The sequence below is a fragment of the Botryllus schlosseri genome, chromosome 1, assembly GCF_051294905.1.
Source record: "Botryllus schlosseri isolate E-star chromosome 1, Bs_hap1, whole genome shotgun sequence".
Classification (NCBI taxonomy): Eukaryota; Metazoa; Chordata; class Ascidiacea; order Stolidobranchia; family Styelidae; genus Botryllus; species Botryllus schlosseri.
The window spans coordinates 40362588-40376873 of NC_137236.1; the positions used below are offsets into that span (position 1 = coordinate 40362588).

The 14286-nt window shown below is 37.5% G+C and overlaps 1 protein-coding gene and 1 long non-coding RNA gene across 2 annotated transcripts in view; one reads left to right on the forward strand and one right to left on the reverse strand.

Annotated features, from left to right (window-relative positions):
* Nucleotides 1-14286, reverse strand: part of LOC145436443 (uncharacterized) — a 512022-nt gene that overhangs the window by 303132 nt on the left and 194604 nt on the right. The gene's annotated exons all lie outside the window — the stretch shown is intronic.
* On the forward strand, nucleotides 444-4351 carry LOC145449700 (uncharacterized). Its single transcript, XR_013918329.1, has 4 exons — nucleotides 444-717; nucleotides 1979-2075; nucleotides 2148-2258; nucleotides 2999-4351. It is a non-coding gene; the product is annotated as an uncharacterized LOC145449700 (long non-coding RNA).

Below are 14286 nucleotides of genomic sequence, written 5' to 3' on the forward strand. Positions count from 1 at the left end.
AAAAAGGTTTGTTACCCAGAGAAAAAATATATTTCCAAGTGAAAAAGGTTTGTTACCAGAGAAAAAATATATTTCCAAATGAAAAAGGTTTGTTAACCAGAGAAAAAATATATTTCCAAGTGAAAAAGGATTGTTACCCAGAGAAAAAATATATTTCCAAGTGAAAAAGGTTTGTTAACCAGAGAAAAATATATTTCCAAGTGAAAAAGGATTGTTACCCAGAGAAAAAATATATTTCCAAGTGAAAAAGGTTTGTTAACCAGAGAAAAATATATTTCCAAGTGAAAAAGGATTGTTACCCAGAGAAAAAATAGATTACCAAAGGAAAAGGGGTTTGTTACATTGGGTAAACGATAAATCTCCAAAGGATAATGGTATTTCTACTCGGGTAACGACCGACCTCCAGGTGAAAATGGTAATTTTACTTGGGTAGGTATCGTACACTCTAAATACGAGACAACAGTATCGCCTTTTTTCCCGTTGGCGGCAACGCCGTATCGCGTAAACAACATCAGGTTCGAAAGAAATTTGGTGTCTGCTCTTTCTTCGCGTCTATTTCTCTATTTTCTCACAACGCGGACATCGTTACGGCGAAAGTTGAAAGTCCGCTGCTGATTCTATTGCAATACGACATAACGACAGTCACAGAGAGCGCAGATTTGAAGAGATGCTCGGTGAATAGTGGAATTGTATCGCAGCTTATCGACAATTTTAAAGGTAAATGTTAAATTGTATGCCACCTTGGTTTGTTTGTTCTTTATTTGTACAAGATTCACTTACCATAATCAAGGCTTTAATGTCCTACTGTTACGGAAAATTACGTAATTGGCCAGCTATTGCATCATTCACTTACTTCATTATGAAACGCGAGAGGGCGGAGGTTGGTTCAAGGTTATTGGTGTCCTTTTCGGGTAAGGTAAACCAACACCCACAAGTTATTGTATGACCACTACCTTTCAGTGTTCCCCGTGGGAATGTTGTGCATGAAGTGTGGATTAGCAGAAACTTGACATGAAAATCCTTGGAATAATTGCTTGATTCTGTCAGCAGTGATGATTTTATTCAAGTGCAGAGCAGCAGCTCTCCGTGGTAAATGTTGAAATCCACATGAATCTGTTCGAGTTGAAGTACCTTTTCATATTGCACAGTATAATTATCAGTTTATCTTCTCCGGGATTAAATGTCACCATCTACTGTAGTCTTCAGTTTGTCATTTCAAAGTTGTATTCTATTAATGTGGAGATTACTACTTCATAATTTAGTATGTTGTTAGAATAATATTTCGTTAACAATGCACTGTTGGCTCTACCAATTTTGATAGACTAGAGCCCAGATCAGCTAGGGAAAACATTTGCTTAAACGACACAAGAATCATGATATTCAACTTCATGCCTGCACGCTTCGTCATTCTAGAGTTGCAAATCATAATCGGTTTAGAAATTGATGTAAAATGGAGGGTCGTTTTTGTGGTTAAGTCTGCCTGTAAAAACTGAGAAGTGCTTGCATGTCCACCACTAATTGGTGTTTCCCATGGTCATGCAGTGTACAAAGGACAACAGGGAATCCTTATGATTGTTGCTTTATGCCACCACTTTGTCAGCAGTGATAATTTCATTCATGTGCTCTGTTAGCTCGCCCTGGTGAATGTTGAAATACACTTGCATTTTCTTGCCTTGTGATATCTTCCTACACTGCTGACTCAAATATTCAATGCATCTTGTGTGGGTCGAATGCTGCTACCAACTGTAATGTTGCGTGGTGACCGGTATATGCTATGCAGAATTGCATTTTTCCCAATCTTATTTACCTTGATATTGTCAGAACGGCTGCAGCCATAGATACAAACTGCAAAATCTACACACTTACAGACAGAACTTGTCATGGGTTTTTGAACAAGTCTAAATGTCAATAATGCCCTCGCCTAATGTTATCAGCCACCTGTACTATTGTTTCGTGACGGTTTTACTTTTCGTATCAGGATAGAGAAGATTCCAAGACTATTGTCACAACCACAACTGATGATTTGAAAAAGAATTATTAACGAAGGATACATAGATTGGACAGTGGCATTTCAGGTACGTTAGGACTACGAACACATCAGGCTTAATCATTAGTAATAACTGTTTTATTCAATTGTATCAATCCAGTGATAGTGACAGCAGGATTGACGAAGCTACTGAAATTGCAGTCATTACTTTTGAAAGCCTGAATAAACCGCCAATAAAAGACGGGATTGTCTGCTTTGCAAGTCAAAACAGGTACACACAACTGCGAATTCAATGAATATATATGATTGCCCAAATCATGGAATAACACTATGAACTATGGCAACCAAGCAGGAAAGATAGACCTATTAACGGGTGTATGTCATGAATGTCCTTACCTTGTAATTAGGGCAATTTTTGTTTCACTGAAATCCGGTAAAAGTTACATTGAATTTCAACAAAATTTGCAGAACAAAGTTGCATTCATGCATGTATAACCCAGCAGCTCACATATTTATTACTGCGCCCCTAAAATCTGGTTGCTACAGTTTCATTAGGCTGAAATTCAATGTATCAAATATTCTTACAGTAAAAATGAGAAGCTACCCACACAGAAATCTCATGATGGAGATCTCTGCCTTAGTCTGTCATTTCAACTTGCGTCAACGTTATCGCTTCTTAGAAAGGAGCGAATGTACTTTTATAAACACACAGTTCGAACTAACTGAGCTATCTCAAGAAAACATTACTGTTTGTGGTGGTTTGACCAAAATCCAATTGATACTTTCACATCTAATTTAGTTGGGCACTGTCGTGCTTTATTGGGGTTGTTGAACGTCCAGCTGGCAGGTCAACTGTTGCATCATAGATAACATTGAGGTGCAGCTAATACCGTTACATACCTCTTGGTTATGGAAATCAAAGAGGATAGGATGGGAAGCTGCTGGCAGCTGTTGAAAAAATGTTGCAAAGACTTGTCATACCAATCACTTATAAAAATATGTCTGTTTCAGGCTCACAAGATACCATAAGTAAGAAGAATGATCCACCGCATCTGGTCGGCGCCAGGCATCAAAATGGAATCAAAGGCTGGATTATTGGACATTCGTTCGTTCATTTACAATGTTTCATCGTAAACTATGACCATTTTATCCTGTTAAAAGTAGACATGAACAACTAGACAACATGATAATTCTATTTTTTGGTATATTTTCCTGAAAATTCTACAAAAGAACTACATAGCGTCTATCGAGCTGAGCTTGTACAGATATTTGCCGTTTTCATGTGTTCGAGCATGAACTCTGACGTGATAGGAACTGAACTTCATCGAATTTCCAAGTTTTCACAAATTCAGTAATTGTAAGTTAATTTTTAAAACATTGTAGTTCTAATTCTAGTTAATTTTGAAAACTAACCTTGTAGCTGTAATTCTAATTTGAGTTGAAAAAATCTAATCTTGGTAAAATTCTAATCTAATTTAGATGAGGTGAATTTTTCTTGCTGGCCACATCTGGTTGAAAGTTACGGTAAGGTATTTGAACTGTCAAGTAACTATGCCAAAAATATTGATTTATACTATTGCAGTGGTCCTGTTTTACTGTGCATTACTTCGTTGCCTTGCATTTAATCATTGACTTGACTTGATGGTTACACTGTAAACTATATAAATATCTTGCGCTTATAAGTTCGGAGATGTGCGTCTTGAGTAAGTAATAATTTTTCAGTACTGCCGTGGCCCTGTTTCATTGTGCATCATATTGTTGACTTCCATTTTATTATAATCAATGGTTACATTGCAAGCCTTAATTATTTCATGCTGTGCGTAAATTGCGCAATAGTGCCATGCCAGAATTCCTGATTTATTGTGCATTGTTCGCTTTTATTATCAATTTTTTCATGCTTCGTCTTATCACTGATTTTCACATGATAGTCTGATATTGTATTTGATTTTGAATACGATGGTTTCATTATCACATGAAAGATTTTTCAATGCTGCATGCAAGCGGTGGGGTCTGAGTCGACAACGCCAGATCAGCTAGTAATCGCTCTTACGACTGACAATCCCCTGCTGCACATGTACATTTGGTGGTATCACTTTGATCTTATTCTATTAAGTGCCACTTCTAATTCATCAAATATATGTTTTTATCACCACAACAACCAATCCGCAGCACCTTGCTAATTTTCTCTGATATGCGTGTGGTGGTCTCACACTCACCACAAATACTATAATTTGACTCAGACAGCCGTATATATTGATTCGTGGTTTGGAGCTTTAGTAGTAAGTGGGCTTTATATACTACAGTATTCTAATGGATTTAATATGTGCACTATGCAGTAATGGTTGACATTGCTCTATACGCTTAGCATACAAAGTAGCTGGGTAGCGCTGGCGGAATCTTCGAGGCTAGCAATAATGGTCCGAATGCCAGAGAAATATTCTGGATTTTTCAGCTCAATAGGGTGTTAATAGGATTTCACCTTTAGGGTGATTTTTGTATATCCACCTTCAAAGTCGGCACAGTTTTTACATGGTGCCTAGGAAACGTCTATATGAGACAACACCACATGCCACAACACAAAACCACAACATCAACGGCTATTCAGGTGTTCTTTTTTTTTACGTGCAACGCGTTCTCTTTGGCGTTGTCACCAACGGAAAAATATTTAGAGTGTATGTTTAGTGTTGTTGGTATTGTTAAACGTTGTCGCCGGTAGCTGTTGGTATACTATTACGAGTGTGAAAAGGATTTACACGGCCTGTGCAGAGTATCGCGATAGTAAACATATTTTTGGTGCGACGAAACAAGATCGTTGTTTAAATTTTAATGCATTTCGATTACCGAGTTGCTGTACAGTAGAGATGACTCTACATTAGACCGTGCTGTATACTTCGATTAAAACCACAAGACCACATGTAAATCTATTCGCGCAACTCGATGATGTTGATATAGTGTTACTAAAATTAATTATTACCTATTTACACAACATAAAAATAACAATTCATGTCGTAGCAGGTTTCTTGAACTCGTGCTTGATGAAACGAATGGTGACAAGTATGCGTTTGTGTTTGAGTGAAAAATAATTATTTTGAGTAGTGACATTTTGTAACCAACGAATGCAAATCGATCATGATATTACAATATACGCTTTCGTCAACATAACGACTTGGTGTAGAAATACTTTCACGTTTTTTTGAATAACTGGATTCTCGAGACTTGTTACTTGTACGATGTGCCATTGGTGTGCAAACTATAACGACCATTTTGTATGATAACATCTTCTAGCTGTTTTGTTGTGAGGACAACCATGTGATGAATTGTGTGTAAGATGTAAGCACCGTAACTAGAAAACATATGTACTCTGTTGTTGGAGTAGCTGATTTATTGTTATGACATGGACATATCCTGAAGCCTTGGTTTGTTGTCTTACGAAAGATGAGGCGACCTCGGTGTCGTAAATTGTGTTAACTAAACTCGTATGGATACCACAATTGTGCTGGACTTGCACATGGTATTCGCATACTGTACACATACAAACTTTTGTGTAAACAACTCTGGTGTTTCTGGTAATACTAGTTATGTGTTGAACTACTTGATTATTAAGATACATGAACAACCATTCAGACAATAAAGTTCTTGAGGTATCGAAACAGTTTGAACGCACCACCAATCATTGTACAGGTTTGTAGCATGAGCGAATATTTTCGTGTAACATGAATATATTTCGTATGGCTTCGGTAAGAAATGGGTTATGTGGGATAATAATTAGTATCGTAAAACTTGTTGTGTTTGATTGCATACTTTTTTTAACATTGTTTGTTGTTGAAAGACGGGTGAGTTTACATTTACATTAAGCAGAGCAACTCAAGTAATAAATTTTACTCGTTTGAAAATCGACAACAGAAAAAATACCGATGAATGGAGTAACAGTAATAATATGTGTGGTATATTATTTTTAGTGATATGCAACCAATCTTCTGAGCAGAACTTGTCAATAATTTATCGTGCCATAGAAAAGCCTATTGTTATGAATTCAAAACAAATGTACTTCGCTTATCACGATGATGGAAATTAAGATCAATGCAGTATTTCGAAGTGGTATGTTCCCCAATCACTAAATGTCAGTTAGTTAAACGATACATTTACAAGTTTACCGAAATCTTGATTTACAAATAACAGCTTGATGATGTAAAGCTCAACCACGCAAATGTGTTCATTGTAAAGTATTTGACACAAACAAAATATCGAATGGAGACTTCGGTTTCATTACCAAGCTAGTGAAATTTGTTTTCTGTTGGCCAGGTAGGACACATTTTGACAAACATCGTACACATTGTATCTTCGTGATGGTAACGACTTTCAGCGGCTTGGTTTCATGTCGGGAATTATTATTTGAGGGTTCAAGAATGATTTCAATCAATACTAGAAATGAACAACAATACAAAACACGTTTAGCAAATAACAGTCTAGCAAGTACTTTTTTGATATTACGAGTGTTGGGCACTAGACACTTCTAGTTGAATTGGATGCATCTAACAAACATATCACAATTTATTTTTACAATAATCAAAGTCTTAGAGTGTATAACCTCGCGATATTTTACATTTAGCACACACAATGGGGAGTTACTGAAATGATTAAGAATTGATCGCTAGCTTCGAACGGTACTCGATACTCAAAGTGATATTTTCACACTCTGTAAAGTGCATATGTTTCAATTCTCTGTCACAAATTCCGACAATAAATCGTTGGATTCAATAGTAACGATATTGTGATATACTGATTCTACACATAGTCGTTTCAATTACCCGTTGGGAATCGGGATAATAAAGCATTTTGTATCGGATGTTCAATGTATGAATACTGGAATTATTACATCTTTAGTGCTGTTTATCGCAAACGATAGATTTTAATAATTGTACTGATTGCTGAATGTAATAATACCGATATTGTCGTTTCATCTTTAGTCTTGGTTACTGGAAATATTTTCTGATATCCGCGATACGCAGAGTGATTTTTACCAAGGTGGAGTAATTTTCCTATCAAGAACATTTCAGACACACATAGTTTTACAGCTTAATACGTCAATAACATTGGTACTGAAAAGTTTGTTGCTGTCATAACATTTACCACAACGCCGGGTCTAATTAACGCAAATAATTTAATAATAAAGTAATGATCAACTATTACAAAATCTCATATGTCAAATCAATGTGTCAATCCTTATGTTCACAGCATGATAACTTTGAATATAACACCATCGTTCGATTGTAAGAAATGAATTCTCAACTACGTTGGTCGGACTTTCAAATCTCGTATACTCAAGCATATTATGTTAATCTCAAGTCGCCGACACTGAGAAGTAATATCGTCATATGAATACAACCAGGATGAATTAATTCAAGTTTGCGAGTTGTGGTGATATAATCAAGTAAGTAAAAACTATATTTTTAACACCGGTTAATGTTATGAATAATTCTTTTGAGTATGGTAAGATGTTAAAATGTCTCTTTGGCAAACGGAAAGCAAGATCGCGAATAGAGTTGTAAGTTTCAAGGATTGTTTCAAAGTATGATCTTGAAATGTGACTGGATCAAAGTTGGTAGTCATGTTTGTCAATATATTTCAATTCACACTATGTCAAAGTCCAAATATTTCATTCTGGATTATTTGGATTTACCTTTAGTACATACCGCGAATGTGGATTATTTGGATTTACCTTTAGTACATCCCGCGAATGTGGATTATTTGGATTTACCTTTAGTACATCCCGCGAATGGATCCCGATGCGGTACTATAACATTTTTGATAATAATGACTCAAGGATTTTCAATCAACAATACTGGAATTTTTTGGTAATGCTAGAGTTGCCAAATGATTAGTTGCGTGTTTTTGTTAAGTGTTTGATTTCAAGTTAATAAAGACAATAACTGTGTAATGCACATACTTGTGATTCTTGATTCTTGTAGAGTTATAGTTGGTATTGATTCTATAAGTGTGAAAACAGCGACGCGGAATGTGCGAATAATTCGATGCGGCTGAAAGTCGGCGTCAGTAATATTCGGTTACGTTCGATTCAACAAAAACGCGTTAAGGGATTTGTCAAAGGATTAGAGTTGTACCGATTTAAAACATTCAGATACGAATCGACTTGATTTGTGTAGTGAGTTTCATTTCGAGTTGACAAATTGACGCATTGATTGAATATTCTCATGATTTGTATCACGCAACTAAAGTCAACCACTCTTCTGAAGTGTCAAAACATATAGCGATCGCGGGCAAGTGACAAATTGTTGGTTTTGAATCACCGTCTGCGACGGTTCTGTGACAAACTAATTACCGAAATATTACCTTGTGAGCGGGCATGAGGGATTGCTATGTCTGCAGCATTATCCGGTGAGTGGTTGTTGGATTTTAAAATTATATCACAACCTTTTGAATAAGCGTTCACTTCACAAAGGATTAGGGTTAGAGCGGAAATAAGTGACAATTTGTCGTTATTCAAGTTACCGACACTGGCGGTCTGTTATTCGTTACTTATTAAATCTTACGAGTGAAATCAAGTTCTGCGACAAACTGATTACTAAAATTTCACCGCGTGAGCGAGCCAACACGAGTTTCCAATACGACATGCGAGAGATACCTATACTTGAAAGTACGACGTGCGAGCGCACCCATAAGAACACATGGCGAATCACCACCACAGCCTATACCTGTAACGTTATCATGTCACCCGAGTCATTATCTTGTCAGCGATCGCGGGGTTTTGCAAATATTTCACATCTTTTTGAAGTGTTCGTTTGCGAACGCGACTATTGTTGATATTCGAATCGCCGTCTGTCGCACGCACTGCGTAAATCCTCTTGCAAGCCACGTTTCCGTTTGCGCGGTTATTGTTGGTGACTATTCAACACCATGCGAGAGATGCCTGAAAGTGCGAATCACGACCGCACCCATAAGAACACATGGCGAATCACCACCACAGCCTATACGCGAAAGTACGACATGCGAGAGATGCCTATACCCGAAAGGGCGATTCACGACCGCACCCATAAGAACTCATGGTGAGTCACCACAGATCCCGTAAGAATACATGACAGACACATTTATCGTCGTTAGCATGTCACCGCACGTATACCAAAAAACATTAGCATGCCACCACGAGTTTTCACGTTAGCATATGCCGCCGCCGTCTATACCCGAAAAAGGTAACCATGTCGCCGCACCCATAAGACACAGTGGCACCATGCGACCGCAGCCTATAGTTATAAGGGTCACCATGCCACCACGAGTTTCACGGCACCATGCCGCCGCAGCCTATACCCGAAAAGGTAACCATGCCACCCCCGCCATAAGACACAATGGCACCATGCCACCCCCGCCATAAGACATAAGGGTCACCATGCCACCCCCGGTTTCTCGGCACCATGCCACCCCGCCCATAAGGAACCAATGGCGATTCGCGAGCGATCTATATAACTACTGGTGTGGGCGAGGCGTGACTTATTACTATGCGAATCGCATAAACCCGACATCAACTTCGGGCAGCATGTCTAATGTCACGTCTAACGTCAACATTTGATCTAAGCAAATCTGTTTGGCGTCGACATCAGACGCTGTTCACGAATCAATCGCGTCTAAACATCGTTGGAATATTGCCAGATCGCATATGTACCTGTTGGGATGTTTCCGTGCGGGCCGTTCCGATTTTTGATTGGGTAGAATCGCATGTGTGTTTGGTTTGTAAATAGCATCGCGTAATTTGCGTAATATGTGTAAGTCTGACGTATTGTAACTCAATGTGTGGACTCACCCCACTTGATTTCGACGATGTTGTCAGTAATACTTAGTAGAAAAGTCACCATTTCTGATTGAGCTAACTACTTCGTTACAGCTTAATATTAACTTACTTTAATTGGCGTAAATATTTGTTATGCTCCGTACAGTATACACATTTTTTGTGGTTTTGTGGTTTTGTAGTTTTCGTTAGCATTTTACTCTTAGTAGCAATATCCCAATTCATGCTATATATACATTGTATATAATGCCGGTGACGTCATTGTTGGTCATACGATTGTTGATTTACAATGTTCTTTCCAATTCTCTACTGGTGTTTGACGATTACCCGAAACCTTCGGATTTGTTTCAATATGAATATATTATTCAGTTACATATTGAATTTCTGTACCTCCAAGAAACTCTTCAAGTTGATATCATTTCTATATTATTATGTACGGATGCAGTAGCAGTAATTAGTCATCGGCTACCTCTACATATCTCGTAGATATATGACCAGTGGATTGTACAATTTACATATAGGACATTCCAGCAGACTGACCTGACAATACACTTCGCCTAACGCTGTACGAAATATGCGGTGTCTGGCCAATATATTCGTGTCTATCAGTCACACGCGGCATTCATAACATGCGTCAATCCCGTTCACAGCAACTGAAACGCCTACTTGCGATGCGAAAAGATGTCTTCAAATACAATATTGTTGTGTCATGACTAGCGTCTGCAGGTAATATTTCCTGGTTCAAACATACGGGATATCTCACTTCGAGTGCAGTTAAATTGCCGCATCACGTCGCTTTGAAATCGAATGACAGATTCCTCGCAAATAGGTAATGAACCCGGATAATTGAGCTATCAATAAAACTCGATAACTTTGCAGTAAAATTAGTATGCTGTAGCTTAAAGTTCCTTCGTCGAAAGGATCTGTTTGGTGTTCAGTTCAATGCTAATATGACATATATCAAATGGACGAGGATTGAGAAACCGCTCGGCCTGATCATTTCAACGCACGCAATTGATATCAACATGTATAAATATGCTACCACCACAAGCTTTGGTAACGCCGAAGTGTACGGGAACGGGTAATTTACCGTTAATTTATTGATCAATCTGTTTGGGTGAGGTCGATGTGAATAGAAATCGGTAATTTGATGAAGCAAGCCGCTGCATCAAGTCGACCGAAATTCTGGCAGTATACGTCAAATGATACCACTGCTGAATCTCTGTTCTCAAATGGAACCAACAAGTTTTGCCTTCCAAGTTATAAAGCTCGAATCTAGTTATCTCTATTGAAAGGATAGTAGCCTATGTTTACCAAGGTCATTGTATTTACGCCAGTAGTGTAGTTGGGTTCGTTTCGTGCAGGCCAATCAAATTACGCCACGTCGCCCTAATTGCCATGCCTACATTGCCACATCATCCGCCCATTGCCGCACCTATAGCACACCCATTGCCACATCATCAGCAATTGTGAATTTCAATACCGATTTTCCATGTGTATTTAGCAATATGTATTGATTAACTTGAAATGTATCATCACTAATTAATTAATATAAAATGCGATTTTGAGCGCTGCGACTTGATAATATTAATCCCTACGCTTCTGATGAATGATTTTATGTGATAAGGACCTTGGTAACATTCAGATTCTGCAACGATTGTTTGGATATACATTTTAGCAATACCCCACTAAACTATAGGTGGTTATATTACTCTATTGGCCGGAGATAACTCATCCGTCCATATTTTTGAACTTGATTTTATGTGTACAAGTTACGGTTTCTGCGGTCTCCACATTTTACGACTTATTTTGATTAGACGCAGGTAAGCGATTCTCAAGTTCGGAGCTATGGAAACAAATCAGTCGCATGTGCTCGTTCCGAACTCGCAACAGCTTAGTAGCATATACGCGAATCCCAAGGCGAAAATAATCGAAAGAACTATAGCCGCCGGCGCGCGATTCTCAGGGCTGTAATTATACAAACACTTTATCTGCATATACGCGAACCCCAGCGTTATAACGACAGGGACTAATTAGCGCGTTCTGAAGCCGTAAATTTAGTCAACTTCAATGAGATAGTCATGATTTAAAGATGGTAATATCTCTTAATGACTTTAATACTCTGTATTTTAAATTATCCACACCTATGAGTCGAAATGTTGTTAAGTAACAAATGTTTTCAACATGACCTAAACGCAAAGTGCACGAATTTTCATGTTGATCAAATACCACAAACTTTGCTTGCTTTCAGAGTTAGTAACGAAGCGCATAACAGTATTTACCCAAAAATAAATATTGAGAAATGGCATCATCACTAATTAATTAATGTTCATTTATTTCGAAAAAATCGCAATCTATACAGACAGACGCATACACTTTGCTGCATCTGAAGTAGAATTTCAGCGTCGGTATTTGTTATAAGCCGAGAAATGTACCTTCGCGCAATTTTTACAAGTAGTCGCACATACTTTGCTGCATCTGAAGTGGAATTCCAGCGTCGTTGTTTGCTATAAGCCGGGAAATTAGAGTCGACGCTTCGCGCAATTTTGACAGGTAGTCTCACACAATGTGGTTTTATATGATGATATATCAAAATAATACACATCATCACTAATTACTTAATATAAAATGCGGCAGCTATATTACTCTATTGGTCAGAGATAACTCATCCATCCATATTTTAAACTTGATTTTATGTATACAAGTTACGGTCTCTGCAACCTCCACATTGTACGACTTATTTTCATTAGACGCGGGCAAGCGATTCTCAAGTTCGGAGCTACGGAAACAAATCACTAGTATGTGCGCGTTCCGAATAGTCTTGTATAATTTTCTAAAGTCGTAGCAGCTCAGTAGCATATACGCGAATCCCAAGCGAAAATAATCGAACGAACTATAGCCGCAGGCGTGCGATTCGCGGGACTTTAATTATACAAACACTTCGGATGCCTGTACGCGAACCCCAGCGTTATAACGATTAGATCTAATTAGCGCGTTCTGAAGCCGTAAATTTAGTCAACATCATTGAGATAACCCTGATTTAAAGATGATGACCGAGTGTGACAATAGCACTCGTCAAGGTTATACTAACATACCCTTAAACTACTCTCTACTTCACAAAATATAAAGTTAACGATTCCTAACTCGCAGTTACGAAGCAAAAGTCGATATTGCTTTGTGATGATTTTGATGTTGTTCCATACCGATCGGGAAGATAGCACACCTAATTTCGTAACTAACTACATAATCCCTAGTAACGTAGTAAGACGCATAACGGAATTTACGCAAAATCGGTATTGCTCTGCGATAATTTTGATCACTATGTTTTGATAATGACTTGCTTCCGAGAAATAAATCACATTCATTATACGTTAGATGATACTTTTCCTTGATATTCTATCATGTGTATTTAGGACTAATGCGACATCACTATGTTTGCGGCAGATCTGATTTGAACACACTAATTTTGCGTATCACACCACAAACTGCGCAAGCCTTCAAAGTTGATAAGTAAACAAGTATTTGCACTCCATCAGAATACTAAAGTAGCTTTTCGCGTATATGTACCTAATACTAAAGTGTTTATGATTTCAAATTGCTTCAACTTCATGACATTTTCAGTATTAAACAGAAATATAGACCTAGAATACTAACTTTTATTCGTAAATAGCTACTTCCTATACCTTAATTTAATGGATTTATCTGAGATCATTCCTTTACTTAATCTCTCCAAAATGTGCATTATACAAGTACGTCACCATCGAAACCCTCTCGCTATAACTATCTGGCAGTATAATTGCATTTATGACATTACGGCAATGTACCATGTCAAATTTTGTTACGCATTTCATGATTAAACAACTTTAAAACCAACGTAGTTCTATACCGACATTTGCGTGAATCTGTTTTGCGGGAGCGTAGCACATACCTAATCGTATGAATTTGTAAACTACTTATTCATGACATAGTAATAATTCTACTTGTGTACTTTTTCATATTTTGCAGCAATTTTAGTAGTACTTAAATAAAATTCGAAATATAAACTAATCGAAAAATTCGGTAACCAATTTCGCATAGGCTATGCATACAAATGAGGAAAGTTACATCAACGCGTGTTAACTAATTGAATTATGTAGCTTGTAATTCATGCAAGTTTCGAAACTTCTACACTGAATCCTTTAAAGTAGATAGAATCGAAAAAACTAATCGAAAATATTCACGAAGTTTGGATGCGACATATTTGGGTTTTTTAAAATCATTCATACCCATGATTCGAAATACTTTAACTAACTTATGTTTTCGACATAAGATAAGCGTGAAATCTACAAATTTCTATGTTGCGCGAATACCACAAACTTTGCTTGCTTTCAGAGCCGGCAACTAAATGCAAGACAGAATTTACGCAAAAGTTGCTATTCTGAAAATTTTGTCAAGGTAATAGTTTATAAACTTACACTTGAGCACTACGAAATGTTCAAGTACTTTATCTTTACACGACGTT